A 15,858-nucleotide genomic window follows, 5' to 3' on the forward strand; every position below is an offset into this window, starting at 1 on the left:
AATTTACGACGAGCAATTCCTTCCAAATGAGAAAATTTAAAAGGAAAAACCATCACTTGTTAGAATATCATTAATTCGATCAGATGAGAACTAAGCCAGCCATTGTTCCTAACGGTGGAAAGTTTTGTGGGAGCTAATTGCTTCTATATGGTGCCTTTTGGCATCTTATGGTGCAGCTGGACAGAGAGCTGGTGGTACAGGAGGGGAGCTGCGGATGGAGGTGACAGTAGGTGATGGGCATGGCCCTACCTTGTGGGGCTGTGCCTCCAGGTGGGAAGCTGGCTTCATCCCAGCACCTCCCAGCTCACCCTCCTAACTTGTGACTTCTTTAGAGCTGCTGGTCTATAGCAGAGAAAGCTAAAAACAGCCAACAGGACCTCCATGCTTGCAGTCAATGGAGAGCAATGGTCCCTGAACACCACACCAAAGAGATCAGCCACCTCAGGAAAGCCTGGTAGCTATAGAGCTACCTATGGAATCATAAAGGCTGGAAAAGACCTTTAATATCATCAAGTCCAACCATGTTTGGTGAGTTCATAGTCATATTCTCAAAGTCAGGAGTGATGCCAACGCTGATAGATGGGGCATTTTGTAGCTGGAGGTGCCCCTTGCCATGCAGTCTGCCGAGCCCTGCTCCTGAGTGCTGAAATGGATGTTAAAGTCAGATGGCAAGGAGAGTCCCCATCCTGACCAAGCATGGCTGTACACAGAGCATTCTCATCCTCTTCACCCAGCTCCAAGAAACCAAGCTTGGTTATACCATGGACAGCTTAAAGAGACCTGGTTTGCAGGAACACACATTAGAAGCAGGAATCAAACCCTGGCTGAAACCACAGCCCAAAGCTGTGCTCACAAGAGCCCCTTTGTGCTTAACCCCAGCTCAGGAGCATTTTCACAGCTCTCACGGCTCTGGGCACACGGGAACGCTGTTTGCCTTCAGGTGATTAACAGATTCCAAAGGGCTTGGGGATGGAAAGTTCTCCGTAAATAAATAAATGGATCTAACAGAGATGTAATGAGGCTGTAATTAATTACTGTTTGCAGAACACTGTGAGAGGCACGATGAAGTGTGCTAGCAAAACGCAAGGTATTACTGCAGAAAATGTATTATTGTTGGCACACCAGGGATCATTAGCAAAGCTCTTTGCTTGCTCTCTGCTTGCCCACTGTGCTGTTTCACAATCCTTATTCCTCCTGATGGTTTGAATGCCAGCAGAGGCTCCTGGGGCTCTTCCATTGATGGCTGAGCTCTGCAAGGGCACTGGGAGGGAGGGCAATGCTGATGCAGGCAGTGTGGGTATGCAATGCTCACCCTGTCCCCCAACCCCTCTTTAACATGTGCAAGCTGCAAACATTTGAAGTCTTTGATGTAGTTCTCCATATCAAGTTTGACAGACCCAAAAACCAGACCTGAGGTTCAGCAATTCTCAAATATAGGGCAGAAATGTGTATATTGAGTGCTACCTAAGCTGTTTCCACACATTTCCATCTTTAAAAGGGTGAAAGATCAGGATTCAGCTAATGATAATTGAATATTTGGGTGGAGAAAAATACGTTCACTGGACTGATGTTCAGCCAGGGTGAATCAGCCAGGCTGACTGCTCTGAGCACCTCCTCCTTTCTGCTGCCAGATCATCTGCCCTTGTGCGTTAATAGGAGTGCATATATTGCAAAGCTAAGATTAAAGATTTCCTATGAACAAATATGACTCAGTATTTCTTTCACTGGGAATACTTGGAGAGTGGAAGAAAGCAGCCTTACCAAGTACACAGTGAAGTCGTAGGCTATCACTTTACATACAGACAAATATACACAAATGCAGCAACACTGAAGGAGAGGGCAACCGTAACCTTCACAGTACTGGATGTGAAATCAATCTGTTTCCAACTCATCTTGAAGGGGAGGAACTGAAACAGCAAGTTGCATAGAGCTACTTCACAGATTGAGCAATGACATTTGTTTTTCTGGTAAGCTCTTAAATGCTTTGAAAGAGGTGAAACACGATCCATCTACAACATAAGCTCCTACTCATTGACTCCAAAGCCACCCTCTCAATTACACTTACAAACAGCATTTTCCTGTAGAGAATTAGGAGGAATCCCCATAATCCCCTGCCCATTGTGGTGCAGCAGTGATACCCTGCGTGGCAGCTCTCGTGTGCAGAGCTGGGTGCTGCTTGGACAAGGAGAGCTCATAGGAACCATCTGAGATGGCCCCAAAAGAGCTGTGGCATAAGAGGGCAAAGAGTGAGAACACTTCAGACCTTGGAGCCCTGTGGGATGACTGCAAAGGAGATTACTGGCATCCCAGCTGTCATAGCAAGGATTGAAGAGGCAAAGATCTCGTGTCTAGATTTCAACTTGTGGGAAAACTTCCCGTATGGGTCTTGTGTTGTATCAACCCAAACATGACAGGTTTTGGCAAGGGAGACCAGGAGGGAGAGTGGAATACAGCTTGATTGCCAATATCCAATCGTAATTGAGGATCCAGAAAACTACTTATCTTAGGAATTGCTTAATAATGCTCTTAGCGTGTGAAGGATTATCATTGCATATAATTAAATACGGAGAGTTACACAGAGAGAGATAAGGATCCTGTGCAAACGGACAAGAAGGAAAGTAATTGAGATTTAAGCTTCTGCCCTGCCAGCTCCTCACCTAACTCACAGCGAGCTGCCTCAACATGCATGTCTGGAGTGAGAAGGGCTCAAGGTGGGGAAGGAGGGAGAGCCAGCACCCTGCACATCACTCACTGCTGCCCCATCTGTCCCCACAAAATCTGCAGGAAGCCTTGGATTGCCACTGGGCAATCAGTGCAAAGGAACAATTAAGTCCTGGGGTACCTTAGTGCTGTGGGTGTCCAACCCTATAGCAGATGTGACATGAACAGAGGACAGGGGGGACAGTCCAGGGGGACATGGGGCTGCCACCTGCAGCAGCCCCACATTACAGCCTGCATTGGTGTCTGTTGCAATACTGAGAGCACCCTGCTGGCTGGCACAGGGCGTTATTGCCGACCTGCTGCTGAGCATCCCATGGGCTGGGTGCTGCTAAGGGGTGTCATGGCATTGCCATCTCATTTTGCTAAGGAAAAGGAGAATATTGCCAAGGCTGTGTCAGTTTTATCTTATTGCTCTGTTGGCAGGGGACCCAGAGCAAACGAGAAAAGAGAAAGGAAGAGAAGCAGGGAAATGGAGGCGAATACAAATGAGAGGAGAGGTCCCTGCCTGACATTGCTGCTACCAAATGACCTGCACTGTTGCTGCCAGCTCTAACATTGCTCAGCTCACTACGGGAAGGGGTTTTCTTCTTGTCTCATTTTCTAGAGTGACAAAGCAATAGAAGTGCCCACAGCTCCTGATGTGCCCCAGTTGACCCATCCTCATTGCAGCATCTAACTCCAGCACACAGATCAAGGCAGGCAGCAAAGTGGAGCGAAAAGCTCCATTTGGATGGAAGATGCTCTGGGCCAGACTCACCTGAGCCATCTCAAAAGCCAAAGGAATGCTCACCTTTTCCTTACCCTCACATACGAGAAGAAAAAAAGCAAATAAAAATAAATTCAGAGGGAATGATGTTTCAAATCCTCTCAGCAAGATGAGCAGTAAGCAAGCACCAGGCTTTGTACCAATTAACAAACGTATCAGGAAACAAAGTAAAGGTGTCATAGAGTGGGAATAAAATAATTACAGAGCCTTCCGCCCTTCAAGCCAACCCATATTTATCCCACGGGGCTCTGACAGTCATCTGAAAACCACACAAAGCCTATTTGTTCCATTGGCCCTGGGGCACAAGGAGCAGTGGAGCAGTTCCAAAGGGTGCAAGCAAACATCTCAAAGCCACCACTTAAGGGCAGGAGAGGAAACACAGCCATACCTTTACTCATCCAGCTCCCAGCTTGGTATCTAAACAAACTGCTGCACCAGAAGAGTCCTGCTGACAAAAGTCCTCTTAACAACAAATGATTTACTCATCCCTCTCAGTACCAACACTTCCACAGCCTGGCTTTGTGATTCCCAGACAGCTATAGATCAGCTGCCATGCCAGGTGATCTGTGCCCATTCCCATCTGTTCCATTGCCATGCCCAGCAGCAGAGAGAGGGTGAAGAGAGACCAAATCCCTACAAGGATGAGAGGAAACAGGAGAGCTGCAGAGCCAGGAATTAGGAGGAGAGCCCATTCCTCTTTTTTGAATGCTGCATTCTGCATTTTAACACTGTTTTAATATCTGACCCTTTCCCTGTGTCTTGTAAAACACTTCTGTAACACACAGCCACATCCAGGGGCACAGATAACAACAACAGGCATCACAGCCATGAGGACACACAGATTGAGGCCCCCCAGCCTAATCCTCCATGACCTGCCAGTACATTTTAGCGGGTGATGAATATGGAGGGAGAGATAATTCTGCTTACTGGTTAATTAATCCAGCATTACAAGAGCAATGAGAGTATAATGACCACTGGTAATCCTCCTGCAATAACACCGCATGCCGCTGCTCACACTGGGCCACCTGTTGGGGTGCTCCAATCACAGCAGCTACTGCTCATTAGTGCCATATCTATGATTGAGATTTTATTAGCCAGCATTTGATACGTTATCTGCCCCACGCAACTCAATCTAAGCCCAAAAATATTGTTTTACAGAATTAATTAAAAGCACTGATACCGGGTGCTTGGTTCACATGCTCCACTATGATTTATAGGCTGCATTTAATTACCCAACTAGTGTGACTTACCACATCTACCTGGTTAGGTATCACTTGTATTTAAATCAATTAACGTTTGGTGGCTTTAGTGTGTCTTACTAGGGAAGGAGGGAATGTTTCTTGTGAACAACTGAACTCCAGACAAGAAAAGCCAGCAGCTATTTCAGGCATCTAAACTGCAAACAAGATAATGTGACCTGGGCATAGCCATACAACAGCTGTTTGGAGAGCACTGCTTTGTTAAGTGTGCTAGTGATTTTTCGTGGAAGATTTAACTAATTAGCTGAGCAGGCCTTCCATAAAATAGACACCAAGTTATGTCTAGCTTTAATTACACAGTAGTCCTGTTGGCCCATTCAGTTGCTGAAAGTCAGGCATGTGCTTGAGTGTTTTGCTGAATTAGGGTCAATATAAATACACGTCTCTTGTAAGCATCTAGGAAGCTACACTAATATGAAATTAATGAACTCAGTGGCTCAGAGAGATTTGCAGCTGAAAAAAACAATGTAGTAAAAATAATGAGGACAAGTTAGAAGCTCTGCCAGAAGGGCATTGCTGCAATCTGCCCTGGGTCCTGTCCACTTTGCAGGATAACACATGCTGGGGCTGAGGGGCAGCTCCCTCTGGCACACTGCTCTGGGCAATAGGATGCCCCTCTCCATAACCCTACGATGACTGAAGTGGGCTCCCAGGGCTGGAGGCTTTTGCCAGATACCCTCTTTTGTCCCATCACCACAACACCCTCATTGTTCCCATTCCAACACCAACTCCATTACTCTGCCAGTAACTCCATCTCTCCCCATCACCTTACACCATGTAGCTCTCCATTTCAACCCCAGCTTTTAGCTCTTTGCAGGCTCATTCTTACCTCCCCTCTTCCTTCAGTATTTCCCCCATTAGCCCAAATGTGCTCTAATTTACACCATTTCCCTTTCCCAGCTCCCACTCATCCCCAACTGCTTCTCATCACAAAACTCATTGAATACATGTTTGGCAATTGCAGCCCTGGTTCCTTTCCTGTACCCTTCTCTGCCTGGTTTATCTCCTGCCGTTTGTCCCCCATTCTCCTTATGCTTCAATCCCATCAAACTGGTGTCATCCAAAATAAAGAGGGCCAGTTTCAGGTGGAAAATTCATTTAAAAAGTAAATGTCTTCTTTCTGAGATGGATGTGTTTTGCCGAATTGTTTCCCAGCTACTCTGTTTGTGTAACCTTGAAGCTATTTTGTTCAATCCATTAGTTTTGACAGCTTAAGATTGGCTACGAGCTAATATTTTAACACCAAAATAACTCAGAGGTAAGAGGGATTGTTGCAGATCTCCCAGGCAATCTGTGCATGGAGTAATACCGATGAGCACCATACATTGCTTTTAAAGGAAAGGCTTTTCCTGGGTTACCTTATCTTCAACTCCGAAGATATTTGAGTAAAGTAAACCCACTCCCTTTCCAATTTGATGGCCTTTAGGAAGTTGAAAATATGCACATGGATACACACTTATTGTCTTTCTACCTGGCATTTCCCTGTGAATAAAGGGCTGCCAGCCAAAGTCAACGAGATAAAATCTTTCAGGAACTTTTACAATGTCACATACTTGTGCAAATTACTGGGGTGTTTATAGCAACAGGCACCACAACAGACCTCTGTGCTTTCAATTAGGCCAGGCAGATCGGGCAACCTTTTCCATGTGTTTATGGGTGCACATTTGCAAAAGATTGCCCCACCACAGCATAGAGGAGTGGGGAAATCACTGCTCCCCACTACCCCAATGGAAACAGGATCCAGAAGTACACAGTGATGGAGCTCTGTCAGAACAAATTGAATCTGGTGGTTTTGGGTCCTTTCCCAGCTTGTAGCAAGAGCCTGAGTTGCTTCACCAATTCCAGCCTCGTTTTACCTATCTGTACCAAGGAGATTAATCAACACTTAACCACCTCACTGAAGGTGCTGTGAACTGTCAAAGACCTGGAAATCCTGGGGCGTATGATCCAGTGACAGAAGGAAGTGTTATTATGCATGACTGCATAGAGCCATCTTGGTACAGTTACCCAACATGAGACGTGTAGAAATACGCTTCCATGTTGCGTCAAGGTGGATGGGAAAGAGAGGCTCCTATTTTGGAACACAAATGTTTTAATCAAAAATAATTCCTCCAGAATCCCCATTTTCTGTATACTGGGCCATGTTGCTGGAAAGTGCCAAAATTTCTGCTTTGCTATTATCCAGACAGTGCATGAAATGATGGGATTCCATTTACTTGGCTCAGACAGAAATACAAATAATATCATTTAGGTGAAGATGGAAGTGATTCACTTGAGTTCTCATTCACAGAAAAATGAGCCAAAACAACTTTGACAATTAAAAACCTCCTACTGAACGTGTGTTTTGTTTTGTTTCAGATATATTGACTTTTTCAAGGAATAAATGATCTGCTTTCATTTTTCCGTTTCCTAATGGAAATTGTTAGTCAAGAAGCTGTGTAGAATTCAGTTTCTTTCCAATGGACAACTTGTGCTAGTGGCCAGTGCTGCAGATGGGTAAGGACAGGTGAAGCCAACCCTGGGTGCTTGGTTAGTTCCATGAGTGCTGTAGGAGATGGAGAGCCTTGAGGCTTCACTTCAAAATGGGACGGGAAAGCATCTGGGCTGCCACACAGGGGAGACTGGGAAACACGAGTGTGATTTATTGCTCTAAATCACACAAATAAAAATAAGTAAGTGACTCAAGCATGTGCTTGCCTTAGCGGGGGTCAGCGCAGTGAGACACATCCCGCTTCCCACCTGGTGGAAAACTGCCCCAGGGAATCCTCCCAGGATCCAGTTACCGAGCTGGGGAACATCACTTAAGCCAACGTATTTCATTTCCAGTCCCTTGGGATTCCAGATGAACAATCAAAGGGGTGAAAAGGGAAGCTCCACCCGAGTTTGTATTTCATGGGATGAGAAGTGCATTATCGAGTGACAGTGAAACAAGCCTGAGGCACACTGAGTGCCAATAGAGCACCCACGTACCTCTGAGCTCTGATGAACCGCTGTGGTATGGCTTTATATCTCTCTGCAGCAACCCTTGGATGAACTGTATCCAGAGGAGGTGATGGTCTTGGTCAAGATGTTGGCAAAAGGGAGCCTGGTCACAGCCTGCAAATCCCTCATGCTGAAAAGCCCCTTAGAGAGAACCTACAGAGAGAAATGTTGAGTGGTGTTAAATAGACACTGAGTGGTTGCACAGGGATGGGCCATGTGTGAGCACTTCAGCCAGAACTGCCATGGAAAGAAGAAATGATTCACTCCATCGCCTTTTGGAGTGACACTGTCTCATGTGGGCAGATGAGAGTACCAACTGCCCACTCTCCAAACCCCACTCTCCTTACTCAGATGAAATTTTTATATTGCCACCCACACACATTCAGAAGCCCGTGACTCATCTCCATCGATAATGAGATCGGCTCAAAAGCTACAAGGTTTTGAATACAATAAAGGTTGCCTCCTAAGCTGTTCTCTTACAGAAGGCACTTTTTCAAGCTTTTCTCAGCTACCGCAAGAGGTGGGGATGATTTATTTCCATTTTACCTCCCCCAGGAACAGGGGTGCTCATGAGGACCCATAGCTCCCAAAGCCATGATTTTGGACAACCACCACCTGTCCTTGACCTGTAGCACAAAATCACAGGAGCTGGCAATGCCAAGCAAGAGCAGAGCTGTCTGTCTGTGATCAGCTCCACGCTGAGGTGGTTCACACCTTCCTGCATCTCCTCCTGGCTCGGGGTAGGTGGTGGAGGACAGAGAGAACATACAGCCCCTGAATGGACCTCATGTCAGCATGGAAGGACTGGGCTACAAATCATGGATCTCTCTAGATGTTGGACAAGAAGACCATTCCCAGTGTGATCCTGACTCTCAACTTTATTCTTAGGGTCTCTTGCTTCCTCTGTCTTTTGTGCTGTTTTTCGAGTTTTTTTGTTGTTTTTTTTTTTTAATTACCCCTTTAGGCTCAGAGTTTCAATTACTCCTTTTCTTTCATTTTTTTCTTTAATGATTCGGAAATATTTGAGTGACAGATCTTTTATTAAAATACTCTTATCAGAGAGCATCCGAGAAGGGGCAGGGTTAGTGCAGCACTCAGGCTTTCCGTGCCTCAGGGGAGTGAAGCTCTTCCTGGCTCTGCCTGGCCACGAGAGCAGAGCTTTGGTATGCAGCCCTTGGTAGAGAAGGCAGAAGAATGTGATTCTCCCAAAAGTCTGGTAGGAAAATGAATTTTGATCACACCAGGCAGATAAGCAATGAGGAAAAGAGACTCTCAGCTCATCTCATTCAGAAGATGCTTCCCAACCCACTCCATGTGAAGAGAGCCATGATCCAAGGACAAGGTGTGGGAAGCTGATGCCATTTGTCTCATGCCTTGGCCACCTGGCAATCATCTGCACAGCAAGGAGAGCTGGGCATCCGTGGGTGGAGAAGATACGTGCTCCCCTCTTGTACCAGTGCTACAAGAAACCCAAGTTGAATCCAGGGAGATTCTGTGGGAAGTCAAATTAATTGGATTTGATATAAAATGAGATTTTACCCACCCATTCTCTCTCTCTCTTTTTTTTTTTTTCCTTACAGAGTACATAATTGTTTCCATTTTTTTTTTTTTTTTTTTGTTAAAAAGCACTTGAAAATGAGAGCACTGGGGTCAGATCCTGAGATGTTTCTGTTTCAAAGCATCTCACCAGGGCTGTTACATCTCAACAAAGCCCTATCAGCTGCCATGGTGCATTCTGGACAAGAGCTGGGCAGGAAGAGTTCAGCTGCTGCCCCAGGGCCATTTTGCTGAGGACAGGTTTGGTTTGGGGATGGAGTGTCAGAGCACACACCTGGCACAGCTCTGCTCTCCTGCCCTCGCAGGCTGCTGTGTGCCTGCCCAGCTAAGTCAACATCACACCCAGTGCTTGTGAGAGTTCAAAAAAAGAAAAGAAAAACCCAATTTGCTCATTCTTGCCTATCCAAGAAGCAATTCCAGTTATTTAATGGTCTGAGCTTGAAACCACAGAGATCACTGGAGGGAAAGGAGCGTTGCCCAGCTGGGTGCTGTCAGAGGGTCACCCACCACGTCACCACCCACCGCCAGGCAGGAGATCAGCGTGGGGCTCTGTGTTCCCAGCGGCGCTCCCTGTTCTCACTGAGATTGGATGGGTGTCAAGCAGCTGTGCTGGAGGCATGGGGCTAAGCCCCTTTCCTCCAGGCCACCCGTCTGTCAGGAGGTAAAGTTTTAGGGAAGCCAACCTTCATCTTCATTGATGAAAGATGTGAGCAGCAGCACTGTAGCTGGCATGCAGGGACAGCCCCAATGGGGGCCTGGGGCTACACACACCCCGTTACCATGCCAGGGGGTGCCAAGCATGGATCCATCCACTCACACGCTGCTGGGTGTTTGTTCACAAATCTTTATTCCAAAACAACGATTATCGGCACATTCTCTTATGTTTTGCTTGGCTCAGCTGCTCTGTTTGTTGCTTATCGTGATGCTCTGCTCTCCTCCCAGGTGACTGCAGATGGGTTATGCCAGCGGGGAGCAGTGGGACAGGGAGAGGGGTCCAGGCATGTCAGCATTGGCACTGCCTGCCCAGCAAACCCCAGTTCAGCCAACATTTTGTTTTGACAGAGGACTCAGTTTTGACTGAGGAATCAGTTTCCCATGCATTCCCCCAAACAATTGTTCTTTCCTTTGTATTACTTTGTACTGAAATACCCAGCAACAAACAAGCCAGGACTCTGTTTTTTTCTCCTTTTGTTTTTCCAATGGTAAATGGTTATTTATTTTTTGAGGGAAATCAGGATCCAGACAAAGAACCAGGAAAAACCCACCAACACTGCTCAAAGTGGGGCAAAGCAAGATGGTAGGGAGGAGTGATGTCAAAAGCACCCAACTGGTGGGGGTTGGCATTAGGAGAAAAACACAAAAATTAGGGAAAAACTAAAGAAACTAAAAGAGGATTTTCTTATCTTTTCTGTTTGCAAATAAAAGTGGAGGCACAAAGCTGCGTGTGCCAAAGGAAAAGGGAAAGGAAACACAACAGCATCGCCAGCTTGGGGACATCTTCAGAAAAAAAAGTGAATCAACCTTTTGTGCTGTCTGGGGAGGGACTGTTCCATCATCGTTATGGATTTCCACCTTCGGCAAGAGCTCAATAGCCTTGCATATCTATCATCAAGGCACTAACAGCCATGCCATAAATCTTAACTCTAAACTACCATTATTCACCGGAGAAAATGAATGGTTTGCAATGCACATGGCAGAGAGCACAGCTCCTGGAAGAGGAACGGGGCTGCTGTCAGGCTCACTCCTGCATGTTGAGGTAAAGGAAAAGGGTCCTAGAAATGATAATAAATGGCTTGAAGCCCATTGATACATCCAGGAGGAGTGTCCAGGCCCTGTGCCTTAGGATGGCACACAGCCCTTCACTACAGCGCTGGGCAGCCCTGAGCCCTCCCCATCCCAGCAGCAATTCCAAGGCCAGTGAGCCCCAAGGGAGAGCAGGGGATGAGGGGAAGCATTACTTTCAGAACAAATTCTTGTGTCATCTTCTTGACAGTACCTTGAAGCGCTTCATGACACTCAGGAATGGTGCAGCTTAACCTCAGAGTTCACCCAAGGGAGTGTTTCCCCTGGCAGAGTAGCAGAATTGCTGGAGAAGTGCTCTCATTGCCCTGCCCCGCGTGGCCTTGGCTGCTGGGGGTGAGCTGTGCTAGTGAAGGCTTTCCCTCAGCACTCCTTTCCACACTCATTATCCAGAGACCAATAGAAAGCCACTGTCTAAAATCCCAAGGATTATGGGTTTAGCGTGGCCAAGAAGAAGAAGCCCGCAGAGCATTAATTAATGTTTGTATGTGGTTTCTATTTTTCCTTTCCTTTTTCTTCACCCTTTGTCTGCCTCAGAAGGCAGTAGGTGGGAACAGCTTTTCCTGTCAGTGCCAGATTTCACTGACTGGGTCTCTTCCTTCTCCTCTCCAGAATTTATATAACCATTTAATGCACTGGTTAATGACTCACGTGGCTTTCCCAGTGTTTATCCGCAATTACAGGCTCCTTTTGTTCCCTAGCATTGCCCTTTTCTTGCAGGGATCTTCTCCCTTCAATGATGCTCATACAGACCTGAGGCTCTTCTAGCATTTCTGCCCCCACCCTTCCCTCCAGGGAAATGCACTGTCCCCACTTTGGACAGAAAAGGCAAATAACTGCCCACAGACATTGCCCTGCTGTGAATTCCCACACACCAATTCATGGGAGCTCACGTGCATAACCCCGGGCTCTCTTTATGACTTCTTGAGGTCAAAGCCATTCCTTCCCCATTGGGGTGAGCCTCTGGCAGGGTGGACAGCAGAGCAGCAAAGCTAATCCCCAGCCAGATCCTCGGAGGGTATAAATGGCTCCCTGCTGATTTATGTCAGCCAAAAATATGACTCCACTACGTCTCTGAGTTTCTATATAGCATTGCACTATGCTGCACTTGAACCCAGTAATCTTAGCTAAGAAAAAATTTCAAGCTACTGCAACAGGTGAAAAGAATAAGGGGGGGTTGGGGGGGTGTCCTTCCTGCCTCAACAGACTACATACTACCATCTAAATTTATCCAAGTTCCTGAAGTTCTTTACACCTTGTTTTATTATCCGCTTTTATTTTCCCTGTTCAGTCAGCAGATAGGGCACGCTGCACAAACAACACTACATGCATCAAAAGGAAGAGGCTTACACTTGCAAACACAACCACAGACAAATCAGGAAATAACCTTCAACTGCAGAATTAAGCTGGGGGTGTTTGTCATGGGGCATTTGGCCCATCCCCAGCCTAGAAGAGCTCATTGCAGGCTGAAGAGTTCATGCATCACTCACTGAACCACTGGGTCTGAGAGCACATCTGAAACACCCAATGCTCAGGACCATGGGTGGAATAAATCTCCTCTAAGCTCATCATCTGGGCAGCTGATGATCCCAAGTTCATTTTATGATCCATGGGAGATGACTTCAGAGAAGGCATGCTTGGCATCTCGGTGATGACTTCTTTATGGCCAAGGGAAAGCTCTATAGAGCAGACTGGGTGAGATATGGCAACCTTGCACAATAACAGAGGCCTTCTCTGCATTCTCCATCACTCCAGTCCATCCTGCAAGAGGGAGGGAACCTGTTCCTCCCTTCTTTACCTGCTGCCACTCAACTGCTTCATAAGAATGAAGGAAATTCATAAGGAAATTCAGTCTGGATGTCAGTATTCCCCATATGGTGGCAAAATCCACCCTAACCATGGCACACTGTGCAGTGCTTAGCTGGCTGCACTGTGTAAGGTCACTCCTGTTGTCTCCATCATCCATTCTTTCCATTCGGGAAAATCCAGGAGATTTAAAAATGAGATGCACTTCATTTCAATTCTTTTATTTTTAATGCAAAATTATGTTAATTAAAAAGTTAAAAAAAGCAGTCCTCCAAAGGCATTATTTTCCAGAAGATGCAATTAAAGCTCTTTTGCTCCTGACTCTGCACCAAGACCTGATGAATTCGTTGACAATGTAACTAGAATGCAAGGAAAGGGATTTGGCACAGCTCTATGAATAGAAGGTTTCGTACAGCCCCAGCCACGTTCATTCCGTCTCCATTCAGAAACACCGACTGAGCACGGGGGAACATTTCCACGTTTGACAGATGGAATAATGGCAACAGTGAGTTATTAATACTCCATTAAGCAACCACAGATATTTCTCTCTGTTTCCCCCAAGTTCAAAAGCAAAGAACAGAAGGCAATGTAACTATTCACAGCCAGTTTAGCAAGATCCCCTGTTTTTAATGCGCTGCCTGCTATTATGCCAAAGTACCCGTGTCTCCTGAATAAAGCTGGATAAAAATAGAACTTCATTAATTAGAATCAGCACTAATTATGGAGGCTATGGTCTGACTCTACTCTCACTTTCAGACCCCTCAGGATCACTGTAGTGTGAGGCAGGTAAGGCCTTGTACCCAGGGTCGCCCAGAGAAGTTCCATGCACTCATTATCAATGGGCAAGAAGGAATTGGCACAGGAGCAGGAAGGATGAACTTGAGAGCTTAATGAGGCTGCAGGACCCACTGCGCACACAGCACAGTGCTGCTGAAACACAGGAGCCAAAGTGTAATTTATGCGGATGATAATACCCAGGGCCATTACAGCCAGCAGTAAGAATCATTTGGCAGGCGTATACAATGTCATGCAATAGGACAAAGCCAGCTGCTTGGAAAAGAGGCACCACCAGAGAGAAACAACCCTCTGCAGGAGCAGAGAAATTGGGCGGTCTGAACATCAGCAGTGAGATGGTCGAAGTCAGGTGAGCTGAACCCCCTCAGCTGCTGCTGTATGGCATTGCCCAAAGGATTCTCAAAGTGAGAATAAAAAGGTCTGCTCCATTATTTAAGTGCAGCATAGTTTCTTTACTTAATTGTCGGTCCGGGGAGGCTTCATTTTTTACATACCATAAGAGCAAGAAAAATTGGATAAAGGGACCCAACTGCCAACTGAAACTGGAGGAGAGCATGGGAGAAGGAGCCAGCAAAATGTGCAAATGACAGCACATGAGGCACAGCAGCTTTTATGTGAAATCCAGGTGAGACCCGCTGCTATTAGTTCATCCAGCTTAAAAGCATGAATGAATACAGCAATGAGGACATGGGAATCCTTGACTCTGGTAGGCTTCAAGCTGCACTTCTCCAAAATGGCAAAGAAATAATGGCACCTGAGTGATCTGCAGCATCTTGGTATCACCAGGGATGGGTGTGAAGAGCCAGTTTCAGCCCCAGACCTGAATGTTACAGCTGGCTCTTGCAAGCTGTCACAAAGAAAGGCATTATTTTAGGTAAAATACCACTGCAAAAGAGAGTGACATTCACTTTGACGTTGGAGGATAAATTAAGGATGAGGATATGTTAAAGAAAACTCTGAGCTCCTTCGTCACATTCCTCTATTCAAGGAGAAATGCAGCTGAGTTTCAGTTGATCTTGGCTTCTTCGCTGACCTGCAGCAGTAAATTTCCCCCCTTTTAGTGTTTAAATAGTTTGTCAGTGAATGATCCCATTCATAAAGAGCTGGTGATGACAGCTCTGCAAAGCTAAATGGCACTTAAATGTGCACCTAATAAATCTGCAACAAAAATAAACAGAGAGGAAGAGGGGAGAAAAAAACAAAGATTAACAACACCAAAGAGATGGAGGGATATTGTCATCAGAACTGCTTGAAGTGACACTGTGCAGGATTGCTAAGCTTTGAATTCTCAGAAGGAAGCAGGCTTGGCTGGAACATGGGTGCTCTGCCCATATCTCCCTGTGCTCCCCACTGGTATCCACTTCTTTTGGGCTTCTTGAAGTAGGGAAAGTGCAGTTCTGCTCTTATGGAAGGCAAAGTTTGCCTTTATGAAATGGTAACCTTGATTTTGTGTGGCCAAGAGTGTAAATACTCAAATTGCTGGAAGCAGGAATCGGATATGGGAGGAAATGAGGGCAGAAAAGCCAGAACTGAGACAAATCTGCAAGGAACAAATCTCAGATTGGCTGTGCTGCCAATGAGATGCTTATCACAGAGCTGAGGAGTCCAAGAGCAACACTTGGAATAACACAACACGGACATAGGTGGCACTGGAGAAATGCCGTGTGTGCCCAAGACAGGGGAGAAAATCTGAAGAGAGCAAAAAAGGATACGAATTGGCTTTTATAGACAAGGGAAATGTAGTACAAGCTGTCATTTGTGTGAGCTGCATAATTCTGTAGAGGGAATTAATTACTTCGCTGACAAACGTGGGGTTTTGTATGACAGGCAGATAGAGGTCAGGAGAGTGTTCAGGGGGATACAAGTGGGCTCAGGGAAGTTGTGTAATGGAGCTGTTTGGGCTTCAGACAGAGACTAATTTTGTACAAGGCTTTAATTAAAACCCTGGGTAGAAGAAGCAGGGCTGAGCCATCAACGTGCGCTGATGACAAAAGGCTGAGTCAGACTGCCATACCAAAAAGGATTGTATAACCTGCAGGAAAAGCAGGAGCTGAGGGCTGAAGAAGTGGTACAAGGCATGGGAGGACTAATGGAGGACTGCCACAGGACTTTGCTTCAGGAGCAAAAACGTAACATCACCCTTAATGTGTTTGTAAACAGCACCTGAAAGAC

The sequence above is a fragment of the Coturnix japonica genome, chromosome 34 (assembly GCF_054131305.1).
Source record: "Coturnix japonica strain WE chromosome 34, WE-NBRP24, whole genome shotgun sequence".
Taxonomy (NCBI): domain Eukaryota; kingdom Metazoa; phylum Chordata; class Aves; order Galliformes; family Phasianidae; genus Coturnix; species Coturnix japonica.